The sequence below is a fragment of the Palaemon carinicauda genome, chromosome 12 (assembly GCF_036898095.1).
Source record: "Palaemon carinicauda isolate YSFRI2023 chromosome 12, ASM3689809v2, whole genome shotgun sequence".
In the NCBI taxonomy this organism is placed as follows: domain Eukaryota; kingdom Metazoa; phylum Arthropoda; class Malacostraca; order Decapoda; family Palaemonidae; genus Palaemon; species Palaemon carinicauda.
The window spans coordinates 133,550,369-133,565,650 of NC_090736.1; the positions used below are offsets into that span (position 1 = coordinate 133,550,369).

Here is a 15,282-nt window from a genome sequence, read left to right on the forward strand (position 1 = left end):
ACAGTGGTACCCAACTGCAGCAGTATCTTCCCCAGTAAACAGCTTAAACTTGCGGCCCTAGGCTAGGATCGATCTACTACCTTGCAAATCTTGGAAGAATGCGTTACCACTGTACAAGCCAGAAGGGCCAAGTAAATTCCTACACTACATTCTGATCAAGTTATACAAGAACTCACGTGGGTTCTGATCATTTCAATCAAAAACCACTAATTTCTCAAGGTTATTACGTATCGCAAGGCGCACGTCATAATGAGAAGCTCTACTCGTACTAGTGTCCATTTCTTTTAGCGATGCATATTTGCACCGACTTGCGGCGGTGCCCTTTTAGCTCGGAAAACTTTCCTGATCGCTGATTGGTTAGAATTATCTCGTCCAACCAATCAGCGATCCGGAAACTTTTCCGAGCTAAAAGGGCACCGCCGCGAGTGCAAATATGCATCGCTAAAAGGAATGGACTTTAGTGTCTCATTTAAATCTCTACAAATCCACATCAAGGACATAAATAGTTAAAATATCATAAAACTTTCACTGCCAACAGACAACCAGGAGGAGACCAAATAACCCCCCGGAATCAATCAACAGACCAAATTCATCTAATTATCTTTATAAATGACAATAAGTATTTGTGTAACTTCTGCAATGGTTTACTTGTGATAGTCCCATATTTTTAAATACATCTGAAAAGAATATACAGTACATACAAATATATATATTACCCTGCAAAGTCTGTACAAAAAATATCAACTCTAGTAAACAGATGTTAACAAAAATAACACAGGGTCAAGTACAAAATTTGATCAAGGGTTTGAATTGATGGACTAAATTTTGAAAAAAGGGGGTTAATCTCGTTTCTTTTTTTCCCCAACAGCCATCAAGGGGTCAATCTCGTTTCTTTTTTTCCCCAACAGCCATCAAGGGGTCAATCTCGTTTCTTTTTTTCCCCAACAGCCATCAAGGGGTCAATCTCGTTTCTTTTTTTCCCAAACAGCCATCAAGGGGTTAATTTATTTTCGTTTTTTCCCCAACAGCCATCAAGGGGTTAATTTAGTTTCTTTTTTTTCACCAACAGCCATCAAAATATAGCTTGTGCTCACATAATCATATGCAAATAAACAGAATAAGGCATACAATTTCAACCATATTAATCTGAATATAATTAAGAATTAATCTGCAAGTTAACATTTCTAAAAGATATCTATCACTATGTACAACTCAAGAATACGCAAATGTGATAGGGTATTACAAACCAAATGAAAAAAAATCGCTGTGTGTATTACAGGTTAGTGAAAATATTGTTGCTTTCGTTATGAAAATCGAGTTCCTGTTAAGAGTGGTTTTCACAAAATTGTAACCGAGGTCACCAGAGACGTAAGTAAAATACTCCATTATCAATACAAGAAAAAGTAGGTAAAAGCAGCTTTAGAAAATTACCATATAGATTTGGACTTCCGCTAAAATTATGAATATATATTACCTGAGAATCAAGTAAGAGAATATTTAACTGAAATAAAGTTCAGAAAAATTAATGACTCAGTTGAATTCAATCAAATCGGTCAAGAAATTCAAGTACTGTAAGATAAGTTTAATCTTCACTACCACTATGAATTAAGCTGGCCTTATGCCAGCCAGATCTTTGCGGGTTTGCGTCCGAGTTGATCACTGTCCTTACGTAGTATTATTATGGACTATCATACATCTCTCTTGTAATTACAATTATCGGTAACAAGACAAATTTTAAAATTTGTGTTCTTCCTGACTACACAAACCTAAATTCTTCACATATGGGAGATGGATAACAGCGAAGCTGGAATACGGCAGTTAATACTTTTAACGACGTGTAAACAACCGGCACAGGTGGGATTGATAAGTGCAGTAGCTGGTGACCGGAGACATTGAACACTTTTAAATCAAACACTATTCTGGAACTGTTTTTTTTTTTTGTTGATGTCGGCTACCCCCCAAAATTGGGGGAAGTGCCTGGGTATATGGATGGACAAATCACCTGGTGCCCTACAGTGTCATCCAAGCCAATGGTTGGATTTCTAGATGGTCGGGGCATCATGGGCAGGTGATGAGGTAAGAACAAGTTACGAGGATTTCTAGGTGGCCGGGGCATCATGGGCAGGTGATGAGGCAAGAACAAAAGTTACGAGGATTTCTAGGTGGCCGGGGCATCATGGGCAGGTGATGAGGTAAGAGCAAAAGTTACGAGGATTTCTAGGTGGCCGGGGCATCATGGGCAGGTGATGAGGTAAGAACAAAAGTTACGAGGATTTCTAGATGGCCGGGGCATCATGGGCAGGTGATGAGGTAAGAACAAAAGTTACGAGGATTTCTAGGTGGCCGGGGCATCATGGGCAGGTGATGAGGTAAGAACAAAAGTTACGAGGATTTCTAGGTGGCCGGGGCATCATGGGCAGGTGATGAGGTAAGAACAAAAGTTACGAGGATTTCTAGGTGGCCGGGGCATCATGGGCAGGTGATGAGGTAAGAACAAAAGTTACGAGGATTTCTAGGTGGCCGGGGCATCATGGGCAGGTGATGAGGTAAGAACAAAAGTTACGAGGATTTCTAGGTGGCCGGGGCATCATGGGCAGGTGATGAGGGAAGAACAAAAGTTACGAGGATTTCTAGGTGGCCGGGGCATCATGGGCAGGTGATGAGGGAAGAACAAAAGTTACGAGGATTTCTAGGTGGCCGGGGCATCATGGGCAGGTGATGAGGGAAGAACAAAAGTTACGAGGATTTCTAGGTGGCCGGGGCATCATGGGCAGGTGATGAGGCAAGAACAAAAGTTACGAGGATTTCTAGATGGCCGGGGCATCATGGGCAGGTGATGAGGCAAGAACAAAAGTTACGAGGATTTCTAGATGGCCGGGGCATCATGGGCAGGTGATGAGGCAAGAACAAAAGTTACGAGGATTTCTAGGTGGCCGGGGCATCATGGGCAGGTGATGAGGCAAGAACAAAAGTTACGAGGTCATGCCAACCGAGTTACGCATCCGGGAAGAAAGCCATTGGGGCCCTGTTCACCTCTCTTCCCATCCGGAAAAACGCCCGTAAGATAAGCGTCCTGTCTGTCTTGACGAACCGTAGGTATCCCCGAAGGTGTGACGCTACAGAACTTTGAATTTCCCTTCAACGAAGGAAAATTACAAAAAAAGACTGACTACAGACAGGGTAACTGAATATACCTGAAAAAATACCAAGAATTTAGAATACGATGAAACAGGGAACATAGAAACACACAATTGACTCCTTTATAGAAATATGTTAAGATAAAAGGGCGAAATGTATACCGCATAAAAAAATTTTACCAAATGGAACTTCACAACCCAAATAGTTAAACAGAGAAATAGCCAATGCAATAAGCAGCAGAGACAGGAATCAATGGGTCCACAGCCTTCAATTAGGAAAATTTCCAAGCACAAAATCTTAAACAGAAATGCAGATAAACTAGTTAGAAATATCAAGATCAATGAAGAGAAAAAAAAGAGTAGTTCCAGCTGGTAAAGCAAACCTGAAAGAAATTTTTTCATTTGCAAACAGTAGAAAACCAATCAAAAGCAACATTGGCTCGTCAACAGACTCGTATAATCTGATAAATGATTAGGAAAAAGCCGAACTGATGAATGCATATTTAACAACCGTATTCACTAGGGAAGAATCAATGACCCTCCCCAAACTAGTTATCAAATACGCAGGGGCACAACCACTAAACAGAATTACCTTTACAATGGATGATGTCAAAAAGAAAATAAACGAACTCAGTAAGTTTAAGGCATCAGATCTAGATGATATTAATCCAAGAGACTATAAAACTAGAAGAAATAACTCCACACTTTTACAAAATGTTTTGGAAGACAGCCAATGAAAGAAAGGCACAAGGCTGGAAACTAGGCAGTGTTCCTCCAATCTACAAGGGACTAAAAGAAGCAGCTGACAACTACAGACACCTGTGTCTATCTTTAGTGCCTTGCAAAATTTTTTTAATCAATTATAGTAGATACATCTGTGGTGGAATTGTGGGAGGTTGGGCTGTGGCACCCTAGCAGTACCAGCTGAACTCGGCTGAGTCCCTGGTTAGGCTGGAGGAACGTAGAGAGTAGTCCCCTTTTTGTTTTGTTTCTTTGTTGATGTCAGCTACCCCCCAAAATTGGGGGAAGTGCCTTGGTATATGGATGGATGGACAATAGTAGAATATATAGAGAAAAACAGTCTTCTGATAGACAGCCAACAAGGTTTTAGACAAGATTATGAGTGAAAAATCTGTTGGAATTTTTCCACAACATATTTAGTATTTATGACAAAAGCAGGACAACAGACATCATATACCTAGACTTTCAAAAGGCTCTTGACAAAGTCCCTCCAAGAATTAACGGTTAAAATTAGAGCACAAGGCATCATTGTCAAGCCAGCTGAATGGATCGAGGAGTTGTAATCAATGGAGAAGCCCCCGAGCAGGCAGCTGTTACAAGCTGAGTACCTTAAGGATCTGTCCTTGGCCCATTACTATTTCTGATTTACATTAACAACATAGATTTAGGATTAACCAGTAGAATAGCCAAATTTGCCAACAATACTAAACTGGGCATAAATTCTGCGAACTCAGAAGACGTAGAAGCCTTGAGAGAGGATCTAATGAAGTTAGGTGAATAGTCCAGAAAATGGCAAAGGCCTTTCAACTGTGGGAAATGCAGTTATGCACATAGGTTATAGTAAGCCACAAACAGATTACTCATTGTTGGATAATGAAATAGAAAATGTAGAACAGGAGGAAGATCTCTGCATTATTATTAGCAAAGATTTGAAGTTCACCAAACAAAGCTTAAAAGCTGAAAAGAAAGCACAAAAACTAATAGGATACATAAAGACAATTCAAATACAGAAACAGAGACACTGTATTTCAGCTGTAAGACCCCATCTCGAATATGGAGTCCAATTCTGGGCTCCAAGTATTCAAGAAGGATATAGATAGACTGGAAGCAGTACAAGCTAGGGCCACCAAACTAGTTCCAAAACTAAGGCAATTTGGATCTAGACAGATGATGGAACGTTTGAACTTATCTGATCTACAAGCTCGACAGCTAAGGGGACAGTTAAAAGAGGCATTCAAAATTCTTAAAGGAATAACAAATGTAGATTACAACAATCTATTCATGCTTAAAACAAATCAGTCCAGAGGTAACAAACACAAACTGGAATTGAAAAGATACACCACTCAATGTGGTAATTTCTTTGCATACTAAATAGCAAATATATGGAACAGACTTCCAGCAGATATAGTGAACAGTAGCAAGGTCAACGAGTTCAAAAATAAGTTAGACCAGATCACAAAAACTCTCTAAACGTTCAAACCAAATTGCTCTACCCAAAAGCAAATGGAGTCTCCCAGGATGGACTAAAAAGGCTTTGAGACATCCAAAATTCTTGTAACTCCTCTCTGGGCCTAAATACCTAGGATAAAAAGTTCAGTCAACCTGGTATCTAGTCTTTCAAGAATCAACCTTGACCGATAGAAGAAGCCAGGAATGATAGGCTCAAAGCGATGTCTTCTTTACCAGAGTCCAGATTTCCTCAGACGACCTTTGACGTCAATAAGCTCTGACCCGGGGCTCAGCCAAGGCTAAAGGATATGAAGGGGAATAACAGAGTGAAGGAACCAAAGCTACTCTCTCCCCCTCTGCTATCTTCTCTCCACAACTGAGATTTCGGCGACTGGAAGTTCCACTGGTGGACAGCTTCTCCCCCCTTTTTTCTGGATCTTTAACTTCTTAAGTGCTAAGAGTTTGTGAGAAGCAAGGAGGTGCCCAAAGGCTGGAGCACTTTACATAGAAAAGCCTGTATAGGGTAATGGTCATACTTTCATGAGTCCCGTATCTCAAAAAGAGAAGTAGTTACCAACTACATCTGGTGAAGGCCAGACCATAAAAGAAGGCATCAACTGGGGCTATCACGAATCCCCACTAGATTCCGATAACCAAGAGATTGGAATGACACTGAATCCACATATTGCTCCCAGTTTGGTCTTGAGAATTTCCAGGAGCAAGGACTCTGCTTAATCGGAACCGAGTGGGTGGCCGCTTAAAAATGTAATCTAAAGGGATCCAAGTGATCTGCAATGTTGGATACAACCAAAAGCCAACTGTAGACTGATCATAGATATTGATGCCAAGTATATTTGGCCCCTAGCAGTCACCCATCCAAGTGATAACTAGACTCGACATCACTTATCTTCAATGTGGGGTCGGGAAGCGGAGCTCATAACTCGGCCTAACTTTGCAATGTCCCTCTATGAGAGTGTGACCCTTAGTGATGCCAGAGACTACAGTATTGATGTACCTTGAGTCTCCTGAGAATAAGGCGAACAGAACAGGACTGTTAAAGATCCCCTTCCTTCCCTTTGAGGGACTGTCCTTCTGGGCAGAGAGGAACGATCTACAAATAGAAAAATCAGTCTATATACCCAGAGCAATTCCTCCCGGAGACCGTTCTATCATTCTTATTGGAGTTGGAGGGGAACAAAGCCGAAAGACTTGTCACACTATTCCTCGAAGAGGAGAGCGTGGAAGAGCAGAAGCCTAGGATGAAAATCACTTAAGGCCAAAGCACTGACACCCTTTGAAAAAAGCAGACTGTGAGATTCCAGAGTACAGGGAATGTCCCAGGCCAGTAGAGTGATGAGAGTAAAGTTCTTACTCTTGAGCAGTAACGCCTGTCGGACTCCTTTTGCGGGAATGACTACTTGAGGCAGAGGACTTTGTCTTGAGCCTCAAACCTCAATGGTTCCACTACAGGAAGGATTTAGTGTAATGCTGCTACTTCCACAAAACTCTGCAGAACTTGAAGAATTCCTAAATCCGGATCGATTGCTCTGTGTATCAGGATCCTTCTTCCCCGGCAGATGAAGCAGCAGCGTGCCATTCAACACATGCTGGATGATTAATTCTAGTGACATGAATCCCCGGTTGAGGCGAGACAGGTTGAAAACTTTCCCTTTTGAACTAGAGAAGCCAGGCTCAGTATCTAAGTGGACTTTTCTGCACTCAGCAGTAGGCTGAGGATGTTCCATTGTCTTTCCTTTTAATCTACGGAGAGCTCTTCCATTGGTCCTGGGACCCTAAGAGGAAGACAAAAACCAGAAACTCCTAAGCAGCTAGATGCGACTGGACATTCTTCATTGTCATGTCTGCAAGGAGTGCCCCTCACATCTTCCTCGGTGAGCAAACTTCCCTATTGAGAGGAGAGGACTAGTTGCTGTGTGTCTTGCAAGGAGCATCTAGAAGAGCTCTTAAGAGGCATGTCGGGGCTCCTAAGAGGCATGTCGGGAGATGCGTCCTTGTGCAAGAGTACAAAGCACCACTAGAAGTAGCGTGTCTAGAGTCACATGTCTACAAAACTACGCTGTGGGAGATGAGAGTATAGGCAGGATAGTGCTTGGAGTCGCACACATCTGCGAGACACCTGGCTGCTGACGAGGTATATCCTTGGTAAAGAACTGGGAGGAACGCATCTAGAAGCATAACTAGGAAAGCGACCAAGAGCGAGACCAATTGGAGGGCGACATTACTGGGCATGGAGGCTCTCCCTTCAAAGACACCTGGAACAACAGAAAGAACAGGACCAAGACTGAGGGATGCTTCCCTTGGGAAGGCACCAGGCAGGATAACTGCCACTCTGAAGGTTCCTAGAGGAAGACTAGCCACTTCAAAGGACAAAAAGTACCACAAAGGTCAAGGAAAAGGATACCAGAGGCATTCAAGACACTCCTCTAAAGAGGAAGGATCAGGACAAGGATGACAACCACCCTTGTGAGCATGCATGCTCCAAGGAACAAGAGTGCTCTGGAGTGGACGATGCCTGAAGAGAAGACCATCGACGCCGTAGCAAATTTAGAAGTTCCAGGAAGCTCAGGAAAATGACACCAGACGTGTCAGTGATCCTCCTCCAAAAAGTAAGGATCAGAACAATGTGGACAAAGGACCTTGAGATCATACTTTGAGGAGCAACTCTCTGGAGGAGGACCTCCTGAAGGGCACAGCCTCGAAGTAGTTGCAGGTCTAGAAGCTCCATGAAGTCCCCTGCAATTCAGCATGGACAAAAAAGGTGAGAGAGATCCTCTTCTGAAGAGGACAGATCTGGAGGACACCATGAAGGATGACAACTGGACTGCAACTGAAAAAACATCCTCCAAGTTGCTTGCTAGATTTAGAAGGTGCCTGAAGATCAGGATGAAGGATGCCAGGGGCATCAAGGATCTTCCTCTGAAGAGTAAAGATCCCACAAGGAAGACAAGCAACCTTGCGAGCATGCTCAGAGTAGCAGAAGAGCTCTGTAAGACATCCTGAAGGGTGAAACCCAGAGCTGTAATCGAGAAGTTCCACAAGTAAAGGTCTTTGAAGTAGTTGTCCGCTTAGTCCTCCAAGGACACCGTTGAGGAGATCATTAAGTATCCGGGGAACGTCCCTGGCCAAGAGTGACTATTAGTGCCTGCAGCTGCTACACCTCTCACGAAACTATGCAGAGGAACCTAAAATGTCTCAAAAGAACTCTACGGGTCGTTCGGCCTGTGCTTTGGGATCCCCTCGGGAAGAGGCATCTCTTGCACCCAGAGAAAAAAAAATTCCCAACCTTGAGATTTGTAAAAAGTTAATAGAATCCCTCTTTCCTGACCGGCTTCTGGAAGAAGCTATTGGTAATGAAGAAAGAGGAAGAGGACGCAAGCTATCTCAAGGACCAACAATGAGAAGGGATCCTGACTCCCCCAGAAATGCTTCCCTTTAAAGGATACCTGCCAAGCTGGGATGCAATCAAAGGACCATCAACATGCACAAGTGTTACCAAAAGGTCCTATATTGGATCAAATACATATGACGAGTAGCCATAGATACACATGCAAGGCTGGAAGAGAAAGAAATTTTTCAAGAAATTTAAAAAAAAAATTGCAAACAATGTCAGTTTCCAGCAGAGAGAAACAAGCGTACTCTCTGATGACTGAAACCCAAATGAGGTTGCAGTGAGCTAACCTATTCCCCACTGCAAGCAAGGTAACTACCTGCCAGTTTCCAGCAGAGAGAAACAAGCGTACTCTCTGATGACTGAAATCCAAATGAGGTTGCAGTGAGCTAACCTCCTCCCCACTGCAAGCAAGGTAACTACCTGCCAGTTGTTTACACTGCGTTCAAAGTTTTACCTGCCGTATTCCAGCTTCGCTGTTACCCTTCTCCTATAAGTAAAGAACGGTGGTTTGCATTCGTGAAAGAACCATGTTTTTAAAGAATAGCTTTATAGTCTATTATCAGAAATATTATACAACCTCACCTACATGGAAAGGTATTTGAATGACAGAAATCTGATGGTCAAAATGTAAAGAAAAAATTAACAATCATAGTTATAAAATTCTAAGTTTGCAATCATATATGTTGAGTATTATTGTATGTCTCTTATAGGTGTCATGTTATCACACTTCTCAAAATGTTTTAGCATTTTCCTGTTATATTTACATATATTTGTCAGTGCTTGTGACAAAACTGACGTCTCTCGTGATTATAACACAGTTATTATCACGGGTCTCATCATATTCTGTCAGCCTCAACGGCATATTAACACAAAGTCAATGGTAAAATGCAGGAAAATGACGATTAATGGGTGCACTACTTCTCTTAAAATTAACGAACTGCCATTTAATAGTCCATGTCTAAAAAAAATGCAAATCTAATCAAGAACTACTTAACAAGAAAATGTCCCCATCAAATAATATTTACATAATCACTAACATCTCTATACATGTCATAAGTCGTCAACATTTTCAGTAATATGTCTGAGTCATTCTCTTTTGCCTAAAATTCTCAAGTTTTCTGTAAAGACAAAAGATCCATTTACTTTAAAAAGTAGAAAATAAATACCAAAAAGTAAAAACGTAAAATACATGTTTAAACTACATAGATTCTTTTATGTATTAATAAGTGCATGGTACTCTGAATTTTTTTTAGCATTGATACAAAGTTCTGCTGACTAAACTCAACAGGTTTTTCAATGTTTCGTTAAGACAACTACACGTGAGACTTGAGCATTGGCCCAAGTTCCAAATCACAACCATAAGAGCAAACATTAGTCCAGGTACAACTTAGGGGGAAACTTTACCAAACAACCTTTGGACTAAGGTCAAATTTTCTTTGGTGTTTGAAATTGAATGACGCACTTCAACAGCGAAAGAGAAAATGAATGTACATCTAGAAAGACACAAGGAAAGTGAAGCTCTATTACTACAGGGCACCTTCCATCCCAGCCATCAGCTGTCAACTTAGAAAACAGTTCTTTTGGCTCTGTTTCGAAGCTGATAACTGACTGGGTTACCTCCCATGGGAACACAATGCCTCCACGGACCACTGCAATGGTGGCTTTGAGGTCACCTTTATTTAAATCTTTCCAATAGTTCAAACTACAATCTTTCCAAAATTTCTATCTACACATTGCGTACAATTGAACTTCTGTGCTTCAACTGAGAAATAATGAGCGATAATTTGTAGTTTTCTTTATACTGCCAGGTTAATGAATAACATTACAATTACACCAAAGTATTTCTAACTTTGTCTTAAACACACAAAGCCACCCGCCCCCACTTCCAAACCCTAACATTAAAACAAAACTACTTAAATCCCTTTTCTGTTAAAAGCTCTTATATTCCCATCAACACTAAGAGCTAAAATTAGAATTTCCTTATATTTCACAAACTGACAAGCAAAGATCACATAGTCTGTAAAACGAAACAGAGCAGGTAAGACTGTTAAGAATGAGAGTAATGCTATGTAAAATTATAATTAATTTTAAAGCCTGAGAGTGAATTTTAAAAATCAATTATAGAGTGATGTTTCAGAATATCTAAAGCATTCAGAGCAGCTTGTAATGAGTAATGGTACCTATGAATATCAGATCCAGGCTTCAAAGTACCTCTCTAAAAAAAACTGTAATGAGTACATGGCTGCTTTGGCAAAGGAAAGTAGCAATTTCATTGTTACTTTTTGAGTTTAGAAAACTTTGATCAATAAGAAAAAAAACTTATATACTCGAGTCCCTTAATTCCTCCTAAAAAAAAAAAAAAATCTCTAACCTCAAGTTTTGTTTAACCTTTTGGTCTCATGATGTTGCGAGCCTTGATGAGGAATGAGCCGAGCTCAAGTTGAAATACAGAAGTTCTTGTACAATAAAGTCACAGTAAATGTTTTTACAAAAATTTCCCATTATTCAAATTTCAAAATTCAGCTTTTAACATAAGAGCTTTGAAATTACTTTACTGACATGCAATGGGTATTGTGTGAAGCACTAAGAGAATGTATATCTTAACCTATGAGAAAACATTTTCCTTGTCGATACAAGACACTGTGACAACAGGAACCAAAACTTAAAAAATCTATTAATCAGAAATAAAAAAAAAAACATAAATCCCGCAAACTATCGATGTTAAAATAACGTCATACTTAAATGACTTCCTTTTTCCAGCTAGACATGCAAAGCCTAGCTCAAGATAGATTACCTCCTGAAAACTATCGATGTTAAAATAACGTCATACTTAAATGACTTCCTTTTTCCAGCTAGACATGCAAAGCCTAGCTCAAGATGGATTACCTTCTGAAAACTATCGATGTTAAAATAACGTCATACTTAAATGACTTCCTTTTTTTCAGCTAGACATGCAAAGCCTAGCTCAAGATGGATTACCTCCTGAAAACTATCGATGTTAAAATAACGTCATACTTAAATGACTTCCTTTTTCCAGCTAGACGTGCAAAGCCTAGCTTAAGATGGATTACCTCCTGAGAGAAATACGGTATAACTTTCGATGTAATCATACTTCTGTTAACTACTAAGATTTTCATTTGGGTCTTACAATCTTTTATATTTCATGTGGCTACTTAAATGGATAATTTATAACACTTCAAAGTTAATTAACTCTTTTACCCCCAGGCTATTTGGAAATTTCCAACCTTTAACCCCCCCGGGGGTTATTTTTTTCCCAGCACATTTCGCATTATTTTTTTTTAAATTGCTCTAACAGCCTTAATTTTTGTCATAGAGAGGTCAGGTTGGTCTCATTCTCTTGGAAAATGTCTGAATTTTCTCAAAAAATTATCAAAAATATGAAAAAAAATATTTTATAGCATTTTTTTTGCAAGGACGTACCGGCAAGTCCATGGGGGTAAAGGGATGGCTTTTGTGAAACGTACCAGTACGTCCTTTGGGGGTAAAAGGGTTAAGTAGCAAGTAATCCAACGGTGTTAAGTATATCAAGAAATGACTTTCCCATTTACCTAAAAAGTGACTTTTTTTTATCTTCAGTAATCTGCACCTATTCATATGACAAACAAAATAAAGCTTTATCGATTACTTTCCCTAATATATTGTTATTATCTATCTTTATTCTTGTTAACTACCGGGCCCTGGCCCCCAAAAAATAAAAACTTAAATATGAGCACAGTTTGAGGCTATGTATTATTTCAAATACTGTACAGTATCTCTAAATATCGTCAGAAATAGAAAACTAGCCCACAATCAGAAATTTTCAATTTTAGTTTAGTTATTAATTCATATGACTACAATGCTGTGGCACCCTAGCAGTACCAGCCAAACTCGGTTGAGTCCCTTGTCAGGCTGGGAGGAACGTAGAGAGGAGAGGTCCCCTTTTTTTCTTTCATTTGTTTGATGTCGTCTACCCCCCAAAATTGGGGGAAGTGCCTTGGTATATGTATGTATGATGAATTCATATGCCTACAATGTTTTCTATGCCATACCGAGCAGCCCTAAAAATTGTGCATTTAATAAAAATCTATGAGGAGAGGTCCCCTTTTCTGTTTCATTTGTTTGATGTCGGCTACCCCCCAAAATTAGGGGAAGTGCCTTGGTATATGTATGTATGATGATTAATTCATATGCTTAAAAAACTTTCCTGAGCAAGTCCCAGCCTTGCCAATAATGCCATGCTATTCTTAAAGAATATCACCATCAAAACAATCATTAACAAACCAAACACCCTTTAAATTAGTGCTTTTAAGTTTACTAACTGATTTGCAACTCGCTGTAACTAAAATCATTTATCAATAATACCAAACTCCCCTAAGAATTATATGGTCAGTTTGGCACCTTTTCAAGCCAGCAGTGTCTTGATATAAACAGGGAAGCCATCAAAACAATGCTCTTGAGATTTTCAGCAAGATTTACAGTACACAAATTAATTTCGGATTAAATCGTCTTTAAAGTTTAGCCAAGTGCATTATTTTCATGGCAAATTTCATACAAAGTTAAAAGACAGTTGTTTGCCTAAAATTATAAAAATTCTCATTCTGTTTAACAATTTCGAACACAAATTAATCAATTGTACATTACAATATTCCTAAGTATTCCCTATCATGAAACATACCCTTAAGTATTTCTTTCGGTCCGCAAATTCAACACATAACTAATCAAGTACCAATGAGCGTGTATTATGAGAGCAACACAGGATAGAAAAGCTATGAAGAAATTTATTCTAAACTTTGACTATAGGGAGCTTAAGAACAGTTTGAACTATAAGTCTCTACTATAATGGGAGCCTATTCTATCTGCTGTCATCTATGGCACAGTAAGACGATTAGCAATCATTTATCTGCCAACGTACGTACTACAAAAACATAATTTACTTGTTGTGGGGTGTCAACCTACGATTAGCAATCCCTCATCTGCCAACGTACCTACTACAAAATCTTAATTTACTTGTTCTGAAATGGCAACCCACAATTAGCAATCCCTTATCTGCCAACGTACCTACTACAAAATCTTAATTTACTTGTTCTGAAATGGCAACCCGCAATTAGCAATCACTTATTTGCCAACGTACCTACTACAAAATCTTAATTTACTTGTTCTGAAATGGCAACCCACAATTAGCAATCACTTATTTGCCAACGTACCAACTACAAAATCTTAATTTACTTGTTCTGAAATGGCAACCCACAATTAGCAATCACTTATTTGCCAACGTACCTATTACAAAATCTTAGTTAACATGTTCTGAAATGGCAACCCACAATTAGCAATCACTTATTTGCCAACGTACCTACTACAAAATCTTAGTTAACTTATTCTGAAATAGCAACCCACGATTAGCAATCACTTATTTGCCAACGTACCTATTACAAAATCTTAGTTAACTTGTTCTGAAATGGCAACCCACGATTAGCAATCACTTATCTGCCAACGTACCTACTACAAAATCTTAGTTAACTTGTTCTGAAATAGCAACCCACGATTAGCAATCACTTATCTGCCAACGTACCTACTACAAAATCTTAGTTAACTTGTTCTGAAATGGCAACCCACGATTAGCAATCACTTATTTGCCAACGTACCTACAACAAAAACTTTATTTACTTGATGTGAAGTGTTAACCTATGATTAGCAATCACTTATTTGCCAACGTACCTACTACAAAAACATAATTTACTTGATGTGAATTGTTAACCTATTATTAGCAATTACTTATTTGCCAACGTACCTACTACAAAAACTTCATCTACTTGTGAAGTGTCAACCTACGTATGGCAAAAAATGAACCAATTGCTGAGAAGCAAACACAAGTTCCCTGGAATCTTCAGCCGGTTTGATCCATTACTTTACTGATCTAACATTAACTTGTACTGATATCTAAAAACTACCAGATACCTAATAAGATTTTAGTGCTAACATCGATGAGACACAATGAACTTCCAAAAATAAGGCTTCACATACGCAAGTGGAACCTTTAGCGATAATCCTCGTTTCCGCGACTTCGCATACGCAAGTGCTGACCACTACATAATTTGTAGTCTGGGTGGAAGAAAATAGAACTAAGTCCCTATCTGCACTAGTACAGCTGACCCGTGCTCATTTGGCCTACAAGGACAAAATCTCTTGCTTGCAAACACAACTTTCAATCTCCCTATAACAAACAATTCTTTTCAAATCATGATGGTATCTTGAATTCGTAGTCTTCTATTACGGCAGAATCTTCTCATCACTTTCGTACACAATTCTTTGTTAGATTTTCTTCAAGATCACATTATCTGAGGAGTAGAGAAACAAGTTTATTATACAGTATTATGTAACATTTAAGAATGACTACTTAAGAATGACTAGCTTCAAAGGTATTAGAATGTAAATTAATGATGACCAGGCCACGAACATACTAATACTTTGCCTCTCTTTACATTAACTATTGATATAATTAAAATCTGGACTTTTAACCCTTTTACCCCCAGGCTATTTGGAAAT

At 39.4% G+C, this 15,282-nt stretch overlaps 1 long non-coding RNA gene across 1 annotated transcript in view; it reads right to left on the reverse strand.

The window, feature by feature from the left end:
* Positions 1-15,282, reverse strand: part of LOC137651291 (uncharacterized) — a 23,580-nt gene continuing 8,298 nt past the window's right edge. Inside the window, exon 3 of the long non-coding RNA XR_011046071.1 lies at positions 1-15,074. This is a non-coding gene — a long non-coding RNA (uncharacterized lncRNA). The remainder of the gene's footprint in view (positions 15,075-15,282) is intronic.